The 20616-nt window shown below is 42.9% G+C and overlaps 1 long non-coding RNA gene across 1 annotated transcript in view; it reads left to right on the top strand.

Moving 5' to 3' along the window:
* LOC140632139 (uncharacterized) overlaps positions 1–20616 on the top strand; it is a 38337-nt gene that overhangs the window by 6949 nt on the left and 10772 nt on the right. Inside the window, exon 2 of the long non-coding RNA XR_012029670.1 lies at positions 19338–19456. This is a non-coding gene — a long non-coding RNA (uncharacterized lncRNA). The remainder of the gene's footprint in view (positions 1–19337; positions 19457–20616) is intronic.

The following is a 20616-nucleotide window of genomic DNA, read 5'->3' as shown; positions in this document are numbered from 1 at the left end:
ACTGGATCACAAGGTATTTTTTAAATTTGCTGTTAGATTCTATATTTTTTTTCATTGACATTCTTTAGTGAAAATGGTCTGTGGTTTCCCTTTATTTGAATAAAAATCTTTGGACTTTTTTCCAAATAAATTTGAAGTTTATTAGAATAAAAACCTGGCAATCCTTATCAGTTTTGGGATTAATATTTTATATGCTTCCTAAAATGAAACACTAAGATAATTTAACAGTGGAATTACCTGATCCTTAAAGATTATGTAGAATTTCTTTGTGAAACCACTTGTCTTTTTTATATATGCTTTGTGTTTTTCTTTTGGGGGAATAACCTTTCAGCCTTTTTATTTCTTTTACATTAACTAGTTTTTTCGACTGTATGTCTCTCTATTAGGATCAATTTTGGTAAGTTGTGTTTGCCTAAAAACATACCTATTCCTTCTAAGTCTTTACATTTATTTGCATAGTTATACAAAGTATTTTCTTCTTAAAAATCGTATTCTCTGTTTTCATGCTATTTCCCCTTTATCATTTCTATTTTTTGTATATTTGTGCCTTCTCCCTTTTTTAAAGATTTTGTTTATTTATTTGGGAGAGGGAGAGCATGAGTCAGGGAGAGAGACAGAGGCAGAGGGAGAAGCAGACTCCCCGCTGAGCAGGGAGCCTGTCTTGGGGCTCAATCCCAGGACCCTGAGATCATGACCTGAGCAGAACCCAACTGCTTAACCCTAAGCCACTCAGGCGCCCTGTGCTTTCTCCCTATTTAAAGCTCAAATTAGCTAATGGTTTCTGTATTTGTGTTTTTCAAATAACCAACTTTTGGATTTGTTAATTCTTCTCTTTTCTGTTTTTGAAATTATTATTTGTAAGTTCATCTTTACTAATTCCTTTCTTCTTTCTTTTGACTTATCTAATTTTTTTCTAGCTTTTCATTTTGGATGTTAAATTAAGTTATATTTATGTTTCCATTTTGACTGTACCAGGTATTTAAAGCTATAAGTTTTCCTGTGATACATGATACATGCTTTAGCAGTATCACAGAGATTGTGTGTGTTTTCATTTTTATCTTCAAGAAATTCTGCTATTTTATTTTTTATTTTCCCTTTATCCCAGTAATTATTTAAACATTTTTAACTTAGCAGGGAAAAGAAAATTAAAACATTTTAAGAAATTGCCATTAATTTCTTTTTAAAAAAATTCTATGTATTTATTTGACAAAGAGAGAAAGAGAGCACAAGCAGGGGGCGTAACAGGCAGAAGGAGAGGGAGAAGCAGGCTCCCTGGGGAACTTAGGATCCTGGGATCATGATCTGAGCTGAAGGCAGACACTTAACTGACTGAGCCACTCAGGCGCCCCTCTGTCATTAATTTCTAGAAGTATTATTACATTATGATTAGAGAATGTTATTTGTATATTTCTATTCTTTGGAATTTCTTGAGATTTTCTTGGTGGCATAACATTTGCTCAATTTTCGGGAATATTCCATATTCACTTGCATAAAAAGGCATATTCTCTCTTTATAGGTACAGAATTCAGTATGTTTTATAGGATCTATCTTTCCCACTTAATAATGGACAGAAAACCAAAACTGTAAGACACTGGAGGGCAACCTTTAACATTGAAGACAGAGACCCAAACAAAAAGACCTGAAGGAACCAGAAACTGCAGGAAGAAGAAAACTCCCCTCCATATACTCCCCTCCCAAAAAACTATAAATAATACGTGCAGAGAAGAAAGAATATTGTGTCCATGAAACAAGAATAGGTATTATAAAAAAGAAATGTCCTGAAAACACAAAAGAACCCTTGAAAATGAAAGAGATACAGCAACAATTGAAAACTCAACAGAAAGGATGGAAAATAAAGTTGAAAAATATCTCCGGGAAACTGATACAAACACAAAAAGGGATGGAGTGTAGGGGATAAAATGATTTAATTAGATCTCTTAAAGTTTGCCAAAGTCCTCAGCTACCAAGAGGAAGCCCCTCACCACAGATGATTCACTGTGGGATAAGGGCTTAGTAAGCTCTCCCAGGAGGCTGGGCAGGCAGGGTATGTGCCCAGCGGTAGTTTCCTTTTCCCACTGTGCAGCCTGACCTGGATGTTTGCCTCTGGGTGCAGGACAGCCCTTCACTGGTCTGGTATCCTTCCTGGGCACTCCAACCCAAACCCTTGTGGTCCTTTGCCCCTGTTCACACTAGATCTGACCCTTTCCAATCAGATGAGACCACTCCCAGATGGGCCAGGCACTGGACCCCAGGCCCCAAAGGTCTTCTTCCTGTCTTCTATCCTCAGCCATTTCTTAGGATGCTGACTCCAAATCCATCTAGTATCACTCCTAAAAAAACAAAAACAAAAACTCTCATTTTGCTTCTTTTCTGTCCTAACATGGCTTAAAGTCCTTTCAGGCAAAAATTCTCAAAAAGGAGTTCTGTTAGCAATGCAAAAGTGTCTGCTAAGTTAAGGAGAACCTACCAATCCTTAGAAACACAATGGCCACTCTGCTCCTGCAGGGGTGAGAGGAAATGCTTTAATTCTTTCTAGATGAGTCACTGTTCCTGATGCTGGGCACAAGGCCACTTGCTAAAGCAGCAAAGACACCAATGCAGGTTTAATTTTTATGCCCTGGAATAAAACACAGAATTCCATATGACTCTTAAAACAAATGCGGTGACTATTTGGGTACTGATATGGAAAACCACCAGGAAGTTTAAGTGAAAACCCAAGTTTCCCTGTGTTGATGGAGCGCGTCGCTCCAGAGCCCAAACACCTGGCTCTGAATCCTGGCTCTGCCACTTGACACTTTGCTTTGGGAAGCTCTAGGCAAGTTACTTTCTCTGTCCTTCAGTGTTCATACCTGTAAATGGGGATTAAATGAAGTTGTTATATATTTAAAAAAAAGGGGGGAGGGGGGAGGGATCCCTGGATGGCTCAGCGGTTTAGCGCCACCTTCAGCCCAGGTCATCATCCTGGAGTCACAGGATCGAGTCCCACGTCGTCGGGCTCCCTGCATGGAGCCTGCTTCTCCCTCTGCCTGTGTCTCTGCCTCTCTCTCTCTCTTTCTGTGTGTCTCTCGTGAATGAATAAATAAAATCTTAAAAAAATTAAATTAAAATAAAATAAAAGGGTTCATTTATATAAGCCCTTAGAACAATGCCTACCACATAGGAAAAGCTAAATAACTAGATATTATAGTATATTTAAAAATAATGAAGATGTGACAGGGTTGTAAATTCATTTAAACTGTTATTCAGATATGCAGATGTATTCGTTTGCTATGGCTACCATAACAAAGTACCGTAGACTGGGTGGTTATACAGCAGAAATGTGTTTTCTCACAGTTCTGGGGGCTGAAAGTCCAAGATCAAGGAGTCAGCAGGGTGGGTTTCTTCTGAGGCCTCTCTCCTTGGCCTGTACACGGTCATCTTCTCTCTATATCCTTTACATGGTCTTCCTCTGTGCCTGTGCCTGTGCCCTAATTTCCTCTTTTTATAAGCACACACATTATATTGGATTAGGGCTCACCCCAAAGATTTCATGTTAACTTCATCACCACTTAAAATACCCTGTCTCCAAATATAGTCACACTCTGATGTCCTCAGGGTCAGGACTCCAACATGTGAATTTTAAGCGGACACAGTTCAGCCCATAACAGCAGAGAAATTTAAATTCCTTTGTTTGACTATAACTAAGCTACCCTTTTTTTTTCCTGAGTCCTTACCTGATGTTTTTTAGGAGGAAAAAAATTACTAAAATATCAAACTGTTTAAAACTTGGACATAGCTGATTCTTTAAACAATACCTTTGAAGAAGTTGGATCAATTCTGGGTAAAAAGGCCTAATATCTCCATGGCTTTCTCCATTCCCTGCCTCTCTCTCTCTAAGAAGGTATCTTGGAAGGTATGGGGGCAAGGGGGAAGGCCACAGCTTTCAAGACTTCACGGTGGTGGGAAGAGTTTCGATCCTCAAACACGATGGCTCCTGCCTCCTCTGCCCCCCTCACAGAGGATTGCAGAGGAGGTAACAGCAGATACAGTTCTCTTGACTTATATGGGGCTCCCTAGTTCTCCCTGGATGACTTAGTCTCTCTTTAGGTCCTGCAAATACAGAAGACCCTCTGAAATGTGTCTGTGATCCTGGGCAGGTGGTTAAACAATGGGCCAGGGAGGAAAAGGATGAGGGGTGATTCCAAAGCTTATGTCATTGAGGACATTGTCGACAGGGCTTCTCAAAGAAGGGACAGGAGTCTCCATGAGCAGCCGCGTATGTAGCAGGAGTTACGCAGGAGCAGGTGTGCACCTCAGTCTGGCCTAGTGGCAGCTTCTTGAAGCAATATGGACATCCTAAGTTGTGGGCAGCAGCTGAGCGCTTCCAAGTGACCCCTCTGATTTAGAGCTGAGGAGGGTGCTGGGTAAATATGCCCATGCATCAGCAGCCAACAGTGGTGCCAGTGATAGGAAACCATCTGCTTAGTGGCCCATGGGCGGCCTTTCTCGCTTCATCCCAGCTGGCTCCTATGCCACATCTGCTTCCAGTTTCCCTGGTTCTGGGGACCGATTATGGAGAGGATATCCATCCCAGACCACCGGCCAGGAGCCGGTTCTTCTAACAGACATTAGAAGAGGATGTGTGCCCTTGAGAATAAGTGGTTTGTGCGTGACAGACAGGCAAGAAGTCTGCCTCTGACTCTGTGGGTCAGGCAGGTGTTAGGCTGAGGGTCTGAATACATAAGTGTCCAGGGCGTCACCTCCATAAAAATGAGCGTGTTAGAATCCAACCTCCCAAAAGACCAATTTCAAACTGCCCTGTAGCCCTCTGCCCTGCCCCACATACACACTGCATGCCCGCCGCTTGGCTCACCCGCTGACTAGGCCTGAGGTTTCACGCTGAAGGATTTACCACGTCGGTGGGAAAGGCAGGGCTGAGAATGGCTGATAGCTTTTAAAATCCACATCTATAAACTAACCATTGCCATTACTAACAGCAGAAATTTAAAAATAGACAGTAAAATCTATCCCTTGAGAATTCTGAGAGGATGGTGGTTTGTTAGTTAGGATAGAGTAGAGATGAGAAAAAAGTCAGCAAAGTTCAACCTGACAGAGGCTGGAACTAAACCGCAACATATTCCTCCCTCGTAGAAGAGTCAGGGGTGTGTAGGCCCACGCTGGTTAGGAGGAGTGTGGCTCCATCAAGTCTCTACCATCGCTAGGGTGTGGCCCTCATCTTCAAGGTCTAAGTCAGCAACTGTGTTCTAGACAGCAGGCCAGAGAGAGGAAGGAAGGAAGGAAGGGCAAAAGGCATAGTGTCTTAAGGTGGGTTCCTGAAAGTGGCCACAGGACACTTCCTCTTACATTTCCTCCACCAAACTTTATTCACGATCACAACTAGTTATGAGAGCCTGGCAAATGTGTTCTTTCTTCTCTGCAGTTCTGTGCTCAGATACAAAATCTATAACCACCGAAGAAAAGGAAGAAGAGGGTGGGGCACATGGGTGGCTCAGTGGTTGAGCATCTGCCTTTGGCTCAGGGCGTGATCCTGGGGTCCTGGGATCGAGTCCCACTTCGGGCTCCCTTCATGAGTCTGCTTCTCCCTCTGCCTACATCTCTGCCTCTCTCTTTTTGTCTCTCATGAATAAATAAATAAATTTTTTTTTTTTTTTTTTAAAAAGGAAGAGTGTGTATCAGGGGCAGTCTCTGTCACAGATGACTTCAGTGCAGTGTCTGGTTCCTTCTGCCTTCACTCTTTTCACTCCTTTGCATCATCTTGAGCACCAAGGACACAAAGCCAGGGGAGGCAGGAGCCTCCATTTCCCCCTGAGCCATGGAAATCACTGGGGGCAGGAACAGGAACAGAAAGCAAGCAGAAAGACTGAGCATTTTCCATCCTTCCCATCAAGTTGCTCTCCAATAGAACTAGAATACAAGAAGCAGCCACCAGAAGGTTTTAGAGCATATAAAAGGCAAGATTAAGAAGAAAAAAAACCATAAACTAGATTGAGAAAAGGGACCGTGCCTTCCTATACAATTATATTCTTGGTACCTAGAATTACCTGTAATGTAGTAAGCATTCAAAAATATTAGTTAAGTTGGGGAGTAAAAGGCTAACTTTTTAGGAAGTGATAATGCAATAACCTGCATGATCAAGGAGTAAGGAAATTGAGATATCTCGCGGCCCTGGGTCCTGAGAAGGTTGCTGACCGTGACTTGTGGAAAGTGACCCCTTGTTTATATTACACGATAAACACTCTGATAAAGCAGAAAGGATTGCTGATTTGATACTGCTGAGCCTTGCCCTCGCTGTATAAATGCTATTTGTCTGCTATGGCTGGGGAGGTTTTGTGACTCTGGGCTCCTTGCCAGGCGTCAGCATGTCATTGTTGAAGGTCCACAGACTCCCTTCCAGAAAGAGCCATTTCCCTTTTCAGCTCAGCTGTTCTGGGAGAAATTAAAGTGCTGTGGTTAGAACTGCTTCATTCTCGTCCACCAGTGGTAGGAAAGCGGGAGAATTGCAGGGAGGGTGCCAGCCGCTGAGTGGGGGGTGGGGAGGGGTAGGGTGGTGTCTGGGGGTTGGGAGAACTCAGGGGGTACCTATTACTGGAAGCTGCCATGTAGGGAGCAGAGACGGCAGGTTGAGAGGTCCTCAGAATGACCTAAGACATTTTCCCAAAAGTCAAAGTCAAAGAATCGTAATGGCATTAACAGGAATAAGCAGCTCTCTCCAAGTCATGATGGAAAGAGGGAAAAGCCAGGTGCGGAGTAGTTTGTAGGGTGTGCTACAATTTGCATAAAGAAAAAGAAATATATGTATATGCACAAATATTTGTAAATTCAAAGGCCATCTCCCAAAAGATACACTCAAGAAATGTTAACAGTGGTTGCTTTCGCTAAGGGGGATTCCATTACTGAGGGATGTAGCATGAGAGACTTTATTTCACTCTCTACTCTTGCGTGGTCTTTCTTTCTTTTTTTTCAGGTAGGCTCCACTCACAACCCCAAGGTTCAAGCCTCAAGTAAGATCAGGAGTTGAACGTTTGACTGGCTGAGCCACCTAAGGACCCCTCCCTTGTAGAGTTTGTCAATATTATATCCTGTGCAAAAACAAAAACAAAAACAAACAAAAAACCCAAACCACTCAAAATGGGAAATAAATAAAAATTATATAATAATAATAATACACAACCAGAAAAGAAATGACCAGAATCATTGGTGGAAGTATCATAAAGCTAACAAAATTATTCAATCTGAAAATAGGAAAAGGGTAGAATTAATAAATAAACCCAAGTCAAGAAGCAGAAACACATAGAAGAAGGTACAGAAATTTAATAAAGAAAAAAAAAACATAATTTCTGCATGTATTAAGGACAATATTTTGAAGACATTGCACTATGTGTCTCTAGATGTCCTCTAAATCAGGCTCCCCAGCAGCCACCCTGCCATTAGGGCTCCAGGGAAGGTGGCCAAGTGTCCACCACGGGAAGAAGGAGGAGTTAACACTGGAGAAGTGATTTCCAGACAAGAGGGGAAATCACTGAAAGGTTCTGGGGGTGGCGTGGGGAAGAGGTAAGAGAGAGAGATACGTAAGGGGTCAGGTGCCCGTGCTCTTGGTCTACCAGTCTCCACATTTGGATTCTAATGTGTACGTGGGGGGGAGACGACAGGGGGAAATCACCCCCTTCAGGGAGGAAGCCTAGAGCAAAGGGAGCTGGTGTTGCTCTTCCCCTTTGGTCCTGCAGAAGGGTGCCTCTCACAGGGAGCTCCCACATCATTTTAGGGGCCCAGAGGGGGCACGGGATGCCCCTCAGAGGGACAGCCAGACGAAGCGCTCCCCCAGCCCGTCCCCCTGTTTCTCTTATGCGATGCAAGGACTCCCGAAATTCTCTCAGGCTCCCTCATCAGGCACACGTCCATTTCCTCAATAACGTCAGAGCTTTAACAGGTTTTATAAAAGTCCTGTGCAAACGTGGCTACAAGTGCGAAGAGGATGGTGATGACAGTGATGAAGCAAAACCCTGCAGGACCCCTGACCGCACGCCAGCTCTCCCCGCACAACCACTTTTAATCACAACATTAGTTTTAGATATTCTCTCTTCACTTGCTATAGATTTGAGCTCTCCTACGTCACCTGCTCTTCCCTCCATTTTCCCAATATAGCTCTATTACTATTTTTGGTTAAATCAATAAACGGTGGCTACCTTATGTCTACGTTGACAATGTTCTTCGTAGAGCTGGGGAGAGGGTTATGACTCCGCTCCCTTTCTTGTATAGCTCTGTGTCATTCTCTCCTGCAGTCCTAACATGCTTTCTTTTCTTAAATAATAACCACAAAGACAAGGCCTCATGGTATCAAGTAGGGAGTCATCTCCTTCCTTGACCAGGAGACAGAGCCCTCTCCTAGGGCTCCTCTGACCTGGGCCTGCTGCCCTGATGTCACTGAGAGGCTTTGGTTAGGACAGTGGAGGAAGAAAATGTGTCTCGTAGAAGGTGGTAATTAGCATTTCTCCCTAAAATCCAAAGAGCACCAAGGAAATGAGCTCCTCAGGAAGGAGGCCACTCAGGGCATGACCCAGGTCCTCATCCTGCCGTGGGCCTCCTGCTTGCACCTGCCTCCCTGTGGTCTCTTTTCTCCAAACCTCCACCCACCATTTGAGCCACAAAGCCCCCATCCGAGGAGCTAGGCCTCATTCCCCATGCCCAACCTATATGGCTCCAGCACTTGCGCAAGTCTGGGTCTTTCATCTCAAGCAGCCCCCTGGGCTTCTGCAAAATGATGGGGAACTCCTACCCTATAACCTAGTCCCCTGTGAATCCTGGGCAAGGAGGGGCTTTGGTCCTTAGAGGCCAGTGGCAGAGGTGTATGCTGCCTACCATCTGGTCAGCTTTCCTTTGTCACATTCCTACTGCTCTTGGGCTCTTCTGCTTCCTCAAATGATACACCCATTAAATCCAGCGCCAACGCCCACATGTCCCATGGACATATACCAATGTTAATTGTCAGGGACAGTCCCCAAACCTACAATGAGGAAAGGGCTCTTCCCTGACCAGTCTTATAATTAGTAGCACACCTCTCCTTTTCTGGGGAGTCATTATGCTGCATTATGAGATGTCCTATTTGGTTTGTTTTCTCGGGGCTGACCTGAAAAATAGAGAAGCTGTATTATCCTTTGGAGGGGCCCCTGGGTTATCCCAAGAGGGGCTGTGAAATGACCCAAAAATGCCTTCATTTCATTCTCACCCAAGAGTCTTTGGTCCCCCAAGTCCTTTCCAAGAAGGAAAGGGAGATAATGGCCAGTTCTCCCCATTACAGGGATGTGTGGTATGTTTCCAATTTTCTGTATAGTGGGAAAAAAAGAAACTGGAAGGAAATGCATATGTGTGTTAGCAGTTGTTATCTCCAGGTCTGGACATAGATGTGATCATTTTTCTTTTTTTATACTTTTCTGCATTTTCTTCTTTCAAAAAAGATATCTACCATGAGATGCTACCTAACAAAAATTTTTTTAAATATTTTATTTATTTATTCATGAGAGACACACAGTGTGAGAGAGGCAGAGACACAGGTAGGGGGAGAAGCAGGCTCCATGCAGGGAGCCCATGTGGGACTTGATCCCGGGAACCCGGGGTCATGCCCTGGGCTGAAGGTGCCACTAAGCTGCTGAGCCACCCTGACTGCCACTAACAAATGTTTTGTTTTTTTTAAAAATAATTTTTTTAAGGCAATTCTGTCAGAAATTTCTTTTTTTTTTAAATTTATTTGTTTATGATAGTAACAGAGAGAGAGAGAGAGGCAGAGACACAGGCAGAGAGAGAAGCAGGCTCCATGCACCGAGAGCCCGACATGGGATTCGATCCCGGGTCCCCAGGATCGCGCGCTGGGCCAAAGGCAGGCGCCAAACCACTGCGCCACCCAGGGATCCCACAAATGTTTTTAATATTAAAAAATACTTGTCTGTCTATCTATCTAATCTATCAAGTTGCAGGAGTAAAAGAACCTATCTTGAGTTTGAGTTGGAAGGAAGTCTACTTGGACACGTTTGACCTTGGGGTGATAGGAGCAGAGGTTACTCCCCAAGAACGAGTGCTCCGTGATGGCACAGACTGACCACTGTTGAACCCGCAGCACCTACAGCAGCGCCTGGTGCTGAGTGGGCCCCCAAAGTATGTTTTTAAAGTGCACTGGTGAGGGGCACCTGGGTGGCTCGGGGGGTGGAGCATCTGCCTTCAGCCAAGGGCGTGACTCCGGGGTCCTGGGATTGAGTCCCACGTTGGGCTCCCTGCATGGAGCCTGCTGCTCCATCTGCCTGTGTCTCTGCCTCTCTCTCTGGGTCTCTCATGAATAAATAAATAAAATCTTTAAAAAAAATCAAAATTAAACAATGCACGGGGAGTGAGTGAGAGGCAAGGAACTCCCGCAGGTGGAGCTTGATCCTCGGGAGGAGGCCAGGCCTGGCTTCCCTCAGCTTTGTCCCTCAGCCCAGTGTTTAATACCCAAAGTTCCGGGAGAACAGGGTGTTGTAAGTAAAGCTGAGGGACTTCTGGAGACCAACCCCCTGCTTTGCAGCTACACCAAGAACAGGCATCACAGAAGGTAGGGAAGGTATGTTCACTGCCCTGCTTCTTCAAAGACCACACATGCTCTCTGGCAATGCCCCCCCCTCCAAAGCCAGGTGAAGCCCACCCCAGGGGGGCTGAGGGGCTTGGTGAGGCAGGGAGCCCGCTGAGTAGTTCTGAGTCACTTAGCTTTCCCTGCCTCAGGCGCTGTGTTAAAATTCACGGTCAGCAGGATGCTCTCTTAAATATTCCTATTTGGGGGGAGGGCAGTGCAGTTTCTGCCTTTCCCCCACCTTGCCAAGTCTAATAATAGCTCATTCTTGAAGGTGAGGAGACAAAACTGTAACAGAAAGTGGAACTTGCCACTTCGATCATCCCTGATTGTTAGGCCTGTGGCCTAATTTGTCCTTGTTCTTCCCTCCAGACAGCTTCGTGATGCCTGTTTAGGTATTCTGATCATTTTTGCCAAACATCATTGCTCAGTAGTCAGCATGAGGGTGGCAGGGGTCCCTGGACCATGGGTCTCTGGGTATAAGAAGTCCACTTGAGGTCAAGAAGCAAATACTTTCTACCTCATTTTTATCTCTAGGTTATAAAGAGGGGTGTTGTAGGGGGAGGGACTCCTCAGAATTGTCCTCTCTAAAAATGGAATTGGGAGAATGGTGAGCACCCCTCAGAAGTCAACGTGGACTGACACGCTCAGCTCGGCTTCCACGTACCTTCTTTGGACGTATAATGGATAATTATACGTCAATAGGGCTAAGCTACCGTTCCAGTTGTCCGGGTGAATGTTAGTCTAGATATGAAAGTATTTTGTAGGTGTGATTGACATTTATAGTCCGTTGACTTCAAGCAAAGCAGATTACCCTCCAAAATGTGACTTGGCCTCATCCCATCTGTTGAAGGCCTTAAGAGCAAAAAACTGACATTTCCCAGAGAGGACACTCTGCCTCTGGGCTGTACCCAAAGTTCAGCCTAGATTTCCAGGCAGCTGGCCTGCCCTACAGATTTCTGACGGGCCAGCCTCCACAATTATGTAAGTTGATGCCTTGAGACAAATCTCTCTCTCTCTTTCCTTCCTCCTTCTCCACCCCACCCCCGACATCCATTGCCCTACATCTATTACCCTCCTTACTCTCTCTCCATATACATATAACCTATTGGTTCTATTTCTCTGGAGAATTTTGACTGTGGCAGAGACTCCCTCCTTGGCCAAACTTAATCAGCCTTGACTGGGTCCTCTTCTTGACTAGGCCCCATCCTTGGCCTGCCCAGCCCAGTTTTACCAAAGAATCCACCCACCATCCAGTCAAGCTCTTCTTCCTCTGCACTTGATACCTAACCAAATATCTCCTAGTGAGTTTGTGTCTTCTCCATCACCATGCCCTGGCTATAAATCCCCACTTGCCCCTGTTTGTATTTGGACCTGAGTTTAGTCTCTTCTATTGCAATGGTATCGAGTAAAGTCTGTCTTGTCATTTTTAACAAGCATCCACTGAGTAATTCCTCTGTAGCAATACCAAACCCCAAATCCAAGGCTGGTTATAAGGATTTTAGATTCCAAAATCAAACTCAGATTCTCCTATGGCTGCTGTTCCCTGTGTTCCTATAGCAACCAGAAATGCTAAAATCAAGAAGAGCACACAAGCTGGCCTGGGGTGCAGCAGGCACTGGGAGGGGAAAGGCAAGCAGAGGGATGGGGGAGGCTGTGCTTTACTACAACTGCTCAAGTGTGGAACATTATGGAAGGTGGTAGCTTTAATGGATGGATTAATGGATTTAATGCTTTAATGGATTTAATTTAATTTAATTTAATTTAATGGATGGATTTAATGGATTTAATGCTTCTGACTCCCTTTGGCTCACGTGGGTAAATCAGATGGCTGGCTGCAGTCTGGTGTGAGGTAGGGCCAGGAACTGAAGAACAAGATTGTTTAATCACAACAAGCTTCCTTTGTGTATAGATGTCCTGTGTGAGGACATCTACAAGATCCACAGAAACTTTAGCAATATCAAATCGTGGAGAAGCTTAGGATGCCAGATTAGGTCTCCGAGGACTGGAGAGCCTCTCTAGAAAGCAGCTGCAGATCCACAGAGGGGTGGCAAGTGCTCATCTGGGTGAGGGAGTCACAGGGACAGCTGACACATTAAACAGATAATGCCATCCTTCTTCTGACCTCCTCACATAGGAGTGAGCTCAGCTGCCATCACTCTTCCCCCAACCTCTTGAAAAGACCATAGGATCCAGGTGGGGATCCAGCCCCAGACAAGTGTCCAGCAGAGAAAATGAGTTGGAAACCAGGTCAGATAGACAAGGACAAGAGAAGGCGTAGCCTGGGATTCAGTGGGCATTGACTGTGGCCCAGCTGGTGGTTGAGGCTGTGATGTCCTCCTGTCCTAGTTGGAAATATTTCAGGATGTGGGTGGGGCTGCCTCTGCAGAGGAATGTCACCGACACTTCAACAGGGAGGGCCTGGGGCAGTGAGGCCCTATCCATCTTGTCTTTCCAGCTCCACTTCAGCAAATATAGAGACATATAAAGGAGTGTCTCCCTTTTATTGTAAAAAATTTGCAACTTTTCCTTCAGTGACCTGCATCACTGCGTGGTAATGATAATAATACTACTACTCATAGCTACATTTTATTGTATACTTTCCATAGGCCAAGCACATAACATACCTAATTGTACACGATCAACCTTATTATCCCCATTTTACATATGGGAAAGCTCAGGCTTATAAAAGTAAATGCCCCCAAATTACACACCTAGTGGAAACAGTGTGAATGCAGACAATCTGTGTTGACACTTAACCACCACGTTATCTTACCACAAAAGGTTTTTCCGTATGTCTGTTGATTGCTGAACCAACCACATCTCAGGCTTCAAGGTGGGTTCCTGGTCTTAGTTTGTGAAGCCGATTCTAATCACTGGTAACCTAACCACACACCAGAATATCCGTAGGCTGTGGTCAAGCACTGGCGCTCTTAAGTCACTGTCTTAGGACATTGCCAGTCCACATCTTCAAGGGCTGATCTTACTTTCTCCCACTGAGTAGGGATGTGACTACTTGCTGGCTCCTTGTAGCACCAAGACAAGCTCCCCTCAGGGCTGAAGAAGTGGTTATGGAGGAAGTATCCCCTGGCTTCAATCAGACCCCTACAATAAGAAGTAATCCCAAGAATGTTACCTCATCCAAATGCTCTTTAGTTCTTCTTAGGTAAGTCAAGGGTCTGCAGTGCTGTCAACTTTTGGAAATAGCAGCAGCCAGAGTATGAGGAGCTGGAGCTCTGAGCTAAAAGAGACCTGGAATAAAATTCTTCCACCACTGGTAGAGCTGATTCATACAGGCTCAAGAGAGCTCACTGTGTGCAATTTTTCCCAAATGTGGTGATAGCATGAGCTTCACCATGGTGGGAATATTTATACCACAGAACAAGATAAATACTACAACCCAGAGCTTCTAAATTATTGGAGAAATAAAGCATATGAGCACACCACTGGCTCGGGCTGTCAGAATAAGGCATAGGCAATGTCAAAGTCTCTCATTCATGCCTCTGGGTTTTTGTCTGTGCTTTTCTAACCACCTCTATACCACACAGGGGAAGTGGGAATTAACATGGTTGGTATACTAGTTGTCTATTGCTGCATAACAAATTGCCCCAAAATTTATTGGCTTAAAGCAATAGTGTGCCTTATGTCTCATAGTTTTTTTGGGCCGGGAATTTGGGAGAGACTTGGCTGCATGGTTGTGGCTTGGAGTCTCCTATAAAAGTGCAGGCAAGATGTCATCTGGACTTCCAGTCTGAAGCCAGAGCTGGAGGATCTGAGCAAAGCTGATTCACTTCTATGGCCAGCAATTTCATGCTGGCTGTTGGCAGGAGGCATCAGTTCCTGGCCCATGGGGGGACTTTATCACTGGATTGCTTGAATGTTGTCACCACTTGAGAGCTGGGTTCCTCTTGAATGAATAATCCAAGAAAGTGAGATAAAAGCTGCAATGTGTTTGATGACTTAGCTTTGAAAGTCAGATTTAAATGCTGCATTTCCACAACATCCTGTGGGTCACACATCAGCCCTATTCTGTGTAGAAGAAGACTACATGAGGGTGTCAATAGCAGGAGGCAAGAGTTACTTGAAGCTCTTGAAGGCTGCCTACCAAAATTTGTATACAGAAATTGTAATTTACTCATCCAAGAGGACTGGTAGCAAATCATTTTCTCCTAAATCCCATGGCCACCTGCCTGATGTCTGTAGCAAATAGTATTTTTCTAAGCAATAAAAAAGAGGGTGGCCATTGGATAAGCAAAAACAAATGACACTGTCTGCCACATTATACACTCTCCAGACAAGAAACCCTTCTTGTGTCCACCGTACAATTGGCCTCTACATGTGTCTCCCTAGCTTATTAACCAGAATAAATTGCTCCTGTGTCTTTTATGCTTGGTTTGCACAAGCCAACTTTGTGTCTCTCTGATTAAATAGAAAGCCTTTTCATGGGGTGGGGCTGGGTCTCCGAGCAGAGAGCAAATAAAAAAACAAAACAAAACAAAACAAGGCTGATGTGGAAAATAAGAGTTTCTTTGCCCCTGAGGAGACAAGGGCAAATGCTTCCACTACATTTGGTCTGATCACAGGTGCATAATTCTGAAGCTGCTGCTTGCTGGGTTAATATCCAGGTGGAAGGAAAATGTTCTGTGACTGCTCCCTAGACAGTTGTCTTGGAAGTACTTGAAATATTTTCAGAGCAGTGTACAAGGAAGGCAGGAGAGGCCAAGGCATTTTTTTTTTTTTAATAACAAAGTACTTCTGATTATTGACAAGTGATTCCTTGATAGTATCAATGATACAAATGAGTTCCAAGGAGGAAGATATGGTGCCCTTCACATCACAGACTGTATTTTTTACTCAAAACTTTAATACGGAGAGCCTAAGACAGTAAGTGGTTAACAAACCTTCACCTTGTAAAAATATTTGGGTAAAGAAGACGCCACGGCTTGTGCTCCGTATGCCCTCCAAGGCCCATATCGAAGACTTAAATCCAAGGATTCTCAACTAGAAAATGCCATATGTTTTCCTCCTAACAGACATATTACTGAGTCTGGGATGGAAGACTTTGAAAGCAGCTCTTTATTAATTAGATCATTTGTCCCATCCACCTGTTATGAGTGTACAGTGTGGAAAATCACACCATGCACAAGACTAGACTCCATCGAGCCACTTGTGATGGGATCACTAGACAGGTGGAGTAAAGAAGCGCTTCACACGGTGGTGTCTGGCCTTCAGCGAGGCACAAGGTGAGCACCTCCTAGTTACCACAGCGACAGACGCAAGGGGTGGGGGCCGGAGCGCTATCATAGAGACTGTCGTAACTGGTCGTTTTCCAGGGATCCCAAGTGACAACCTCTATTGACCTGAAGCAAGGTTCCCTGTCTCTTCCAGAGACTGTTCAATGTGTTCTTGTCAAAATCCCTTGAAACAGGGTCTTTCACAGAGCAAATGTTTTTCATTTTGATAAACTCAGATTTTTTTAATAAAATAATTTTTATTGGTGTTCAATTTACCAACATACAGAATAACACCCAGTGCTCATCCCGTCAAGTGTCCCCCTCAGTGCCCGTCACCCACTCACCCCCACCCCCCGCCCTCCTCCCCTTCCACCACCCCTAGTTCATTTCCCAGAGTTAGGAGTCTTTATGTTCTGTCTCCCTTTCTGATATTTCCCACACATTTCTTCTCCCTTCCCCTATATTCCCTTTCACTATTATTTATATTCCCCAAATGAATGAGAACATACACTGTTTGTCCTTCTCCAATTGACTTACTTCACTCAGCATAATACCCTCCAGTTCCATCCAGGTTGAAGCAAATGGTGGGTATTTGTCATTTCTAATGGCTGAGGAATATTTCATTGTATACATAGACCACATCTTCTTTATCCATTCATCTTTCGATGCACACCGAAGCCCCTTCCACAGTTTGGCTATTGTGGACATTGCTGCTATAAACATCGGGGTGCAGGTGTCTCGGCGTTTCATTGCATCTGAATCTTTGGGGTAAATCCCCAACAGTGCAATTGCTGGGTCGTAGGGCAGGTCTATTTTTAACTCTTTGAGGAACCTCCACACAGTTTTCCAGAGTGGCTGCACCAGTTCACATTCCCACCAACAGTGCAGGAGGGTTCCCTTTTCTCCGCATCCTCTCCAACATTTGTGGTTTCCTGCCTTGTTAATGTTCCCCATTCTCACTGGTGTGAGGTGGTATCTCATTGTGGTTTTGATTTGTATTTCCCTGATGGCAAGTGATGCAGAGCATTTTCTCACGTGCATGTTGGCCATGTCTATGTCTTCCTCTGTGAGATTTCTCTTCATGTCTTTTGCCCATTTCATGATTGAATTGTTTGTTTCTTTGGTGTTGAGTTTAAGAAGTTCTTTATAGATCTTAGAAACTAGCCCTTTATCTGATATGTCATTTGCAAATATCTTCTCCCATTCTGTAGGTTGTCTTTGAGTTTTGTTGACTGTATCCCTTGCTGTGCAAAAGCTTCTTATCTTGATGAAGTCCCAATAGTTCATTTTTGCTTTTGTTTCTTTTGCCTTCGTGGATGTATCTTGCAAGAAGTTACTGTGGCCGAGTTCAAAAAGGGTGTTGCTTGTGTTCTCCTCTAGGATTTTGATGGAATCTTGTCTCACATTTAGATCTTTCATCCATTTTGAATTTATCTTTGTGTATGGTGAAAGAGAGTGGTCTAGTTTCATCCTTCTGCATGTGGATGTCCAATTTTCCCTGATGAACATGGATGCAAAAATTCTCAACAAGATACTAGCCAATAGGATCCAACAGCACATTAAGAAAATTATTCACCACGACCAAGTAGGATTTATCCCCGGGACACAAGGCTGGTTCAACACTCGTAAAACAATCAATGTGATTCATCATATCAGCAAGAGAAAAACCAAGAACCATATGATCCTCTCATTAGATGCAGAGAAAGCATTTGACAAAATACAGCATCCATTCCTAATCAAAACTCTTCAGAGAGTAGGGATAGAGGGAACTTTCCTTGACATCTTAAAAGCCATCTACGAAAAGCCCACAGCAAATATCATTCTCAATGGGGAAGCACTGGGAGCCTTTCCCCTAAGATCAGGAACAAGACAGGGATGTCCACTCTCACCACTGCTATTCAACATAGTACTGGAAGTCCTAGCTTCAGCAATCAGGCAACAAAAAGACATTAAAGGCATTCAAATTGGCAAAGAAGAAGTCAAACTCTTCCTCTTCACCGATGACATGATACTCTACATAGAAAACCCAAAAGCCTCCACCCCAAGATTGATAAAACTCATACAGCAATTTGGTAGCGTGGCAAGATACAAAATCAATGCCCAGAAATCAGTGGCATTTCTATCCACTAACAATGAGGTTGAAGAAAGAGAAATTAAGGAGTCAATCCCATTTACAATTGCACCCAAAAGCATAAGATACCTAGGAATAAACCTCACCAAAGAGGTAAAGGATCTATACCCTAAAAACTATAGAACACTTCTGAAAGAAATTGAGGAAAACACAAAGAGATGGAAAAATATTCCATGCTCATGGATTGGCAGAATTAATATTGTGAAAATGTCAATGTTACCCAGGGCAATTTACACGTTTAATGCAATCCCTATCAAAATACCATGGACTTTCTTCAGAGAATTAGAACAAATTATTTGAAGATTTGTGTGGAATCAGAAAAGACCCCGAATAGCCAGGGGAATTTTAAAAAAGAAAACCATATTTGGGGGCATCACAATGCCAGGTTTCAGGTTGTACTACAAAGCTGTGGTCATCAAGACAGTGTGGCACTGGCACAAAAACAGACACATAGATCAATGGAACAGAATAGAGAACCCAGAAGTGGACCCTGAACTTTATGGCCAACTAATATTCGATAAAGGAGGAAAGATTATCCATTGGAAGAAAGACAGTCTCTTCAATAAAGTCAGATTTATCAGATTTTCCTTCTATGCATCATCCCTTTGGTGCCTATCTAGTCTAAGAATACTTTGCCTGGCTCTATATGCTATAGATTTTTTCTTTTTTTTTTTCTAAAAGTTTTATAGTGTTATACTTTATATTTATGTCCATGATCCATTTTAAGTGATTTTTTATGAAGTGTGACACTTAGGTCAAGTTTCATTTTTATTCATTTATTTGTTTGCTGAATCCTACGGATGTCCGATTGCACCACTTCTCCCTCACCAAAAATCAGGTGGACCTATTGAAATGGGTCTTTTTCTGAGTTCTCTGTTCTGTTCCACTGATCTACGTGACTACTTCTGCCAATATGACAGTCTTGATCACTGTAGCTCTATAATAAGCTTTGAAATTGGGTGAATGGATTCCTTCCAGTTTATTCTTCCTTTTCAAAAATTTTAAGGCATTTAAGTTCCCTTGCCTTTCCACATACAATTTTTAAAGATCTATATTTATAAAAATTTTTTGCTAAGATTTTAACAGCAATTGCATTATACCTGAGAATGAACATCTTTACTGTGTTAAGCCTTCCAATTCATGAGCGTGATGTGTTTCTCCATTTACTTAGATCTTTTTTTTTATTTCTTGCATCAGCATTGCATGATTTTCAGCATGTAAGTCCTATATGTGTTTTGTTAGATTTACATCTAAGTATTTCATTGTCTTTGAGCAATTGTAAATGGTACTGTATCTTAATTTCACATGCAAATATATGGAAATACAATTGATTTTTGTATGTTTCTCTTTTTTTCTTTCTTTTTTTTTTTTTTTTTTAAAGTAAGCTCCACGCCCAGCACAGAGTCCAACTTATGAGCCTGAACTCACGACCCTGAGATCAGGACCTGAGCTGAGATCAAGAGTCAGACACTCAACCAACTGAGCCACCCAGACACCTCTGTATGTTTTTCTTTTATCCTACGATCTTTCTTGAACTCACTTGTTAGTTCTAAGAGTATATTTGTACATTTGCTGGAATTTTCTATGTAGATCATTTGCCAACTGCAAATAGAGGCAGTTTTGTGTCTTCCTTTTTAATCTGTATGCAGTTTATTTCTTTCTCTGGCCCTTATTACACTGACTAGAACTTCTAGCACTATATTGAGTTTACTCCTGATCTTGGGGATAAAGCATTTAGGTTTTTTGCCTTTAATATGATGTTAGCTCTACGTTTCTTTAGATGTTCTTTATCAAGTTAAGGAAGTTCCCTTTATTCCTAGTTTTCTGCGAGTTTTTATTATAAATAGGTGCTGATTTTTATCAAATGTTTTTTCTACATCTGTTGATATGATTGTGTGATTTTTTTTTATCCTTCAACAGTTTAATCTGGTGGATTACATTGATAGATTTTCCCATATTGAACCAGCCTTGTATCTGGAAATTCACCCTCTTGGATCATGATGTAAAGTCGTTTTCATTTACTGTTGATTTTTATTTGCTGATATTCTAAGGGCTTTTGCATCTACATGAATGAGATATCAGTCTATAGTTTTCTCTTTGGTTTTGGTACTAGGGTAATTATAGGTTCATAAAACGAACTGGGAAGTGTTCCCTCCTCTTCTATTGCCTGGAAGAGATCGCATAGAATTAGTGTTAATTCTTCTTTAACCATTTGATAGAATTCTCTGGGTCTGGAGATGCTGTTTCTGGTAGACTGTAAATTGTAAATTCAATTCCCTTAATAGTTGTAGGGCTATTAAATTATCATTTCATATTGAGTGAGTTGCGGTAGTTTGTGCTTTTTAAGACAACGGCCCATTTCATCTGTGCTGTGAAATTATGTGTATGGGGTTGTGTGTGGTATTCCCACATTAATTCTTCTACTATCTGCAGAGTCTGTGGCAATACTCATGTTTCATTCCTGATATTGATAATTTGTGTCTTTTTTGTATTCTTGTCACTATTATTAGAGTTTTGTCAATGTTATTGACTTTAAAAATCTGTTTTATGGATTTTCTGTATGATTTTTCTGTTTTCAACTAAATTGATTTTGCCCTTCTCTTTACTATTTCCTTCCTTCTGTTTGTTTGGGGATTATTTTGCTTTTCTATTTGTAGATT

Source organism: Canis lupus, chromosome 4 (genome assembly GCF_048164855.1).
Source record: "Canis lupus baileyi chromosome 4, mCanLup2.hap1, whole genome shotgun sequence".
NCBI lineage: Eukaryota > Metazoa > Chordata > Mammalia > Carnivora > Canidae > Canis > Canis lupus.
This window is presented reverse-complemented; position numbering and strand designations above follow the sequence as displayed.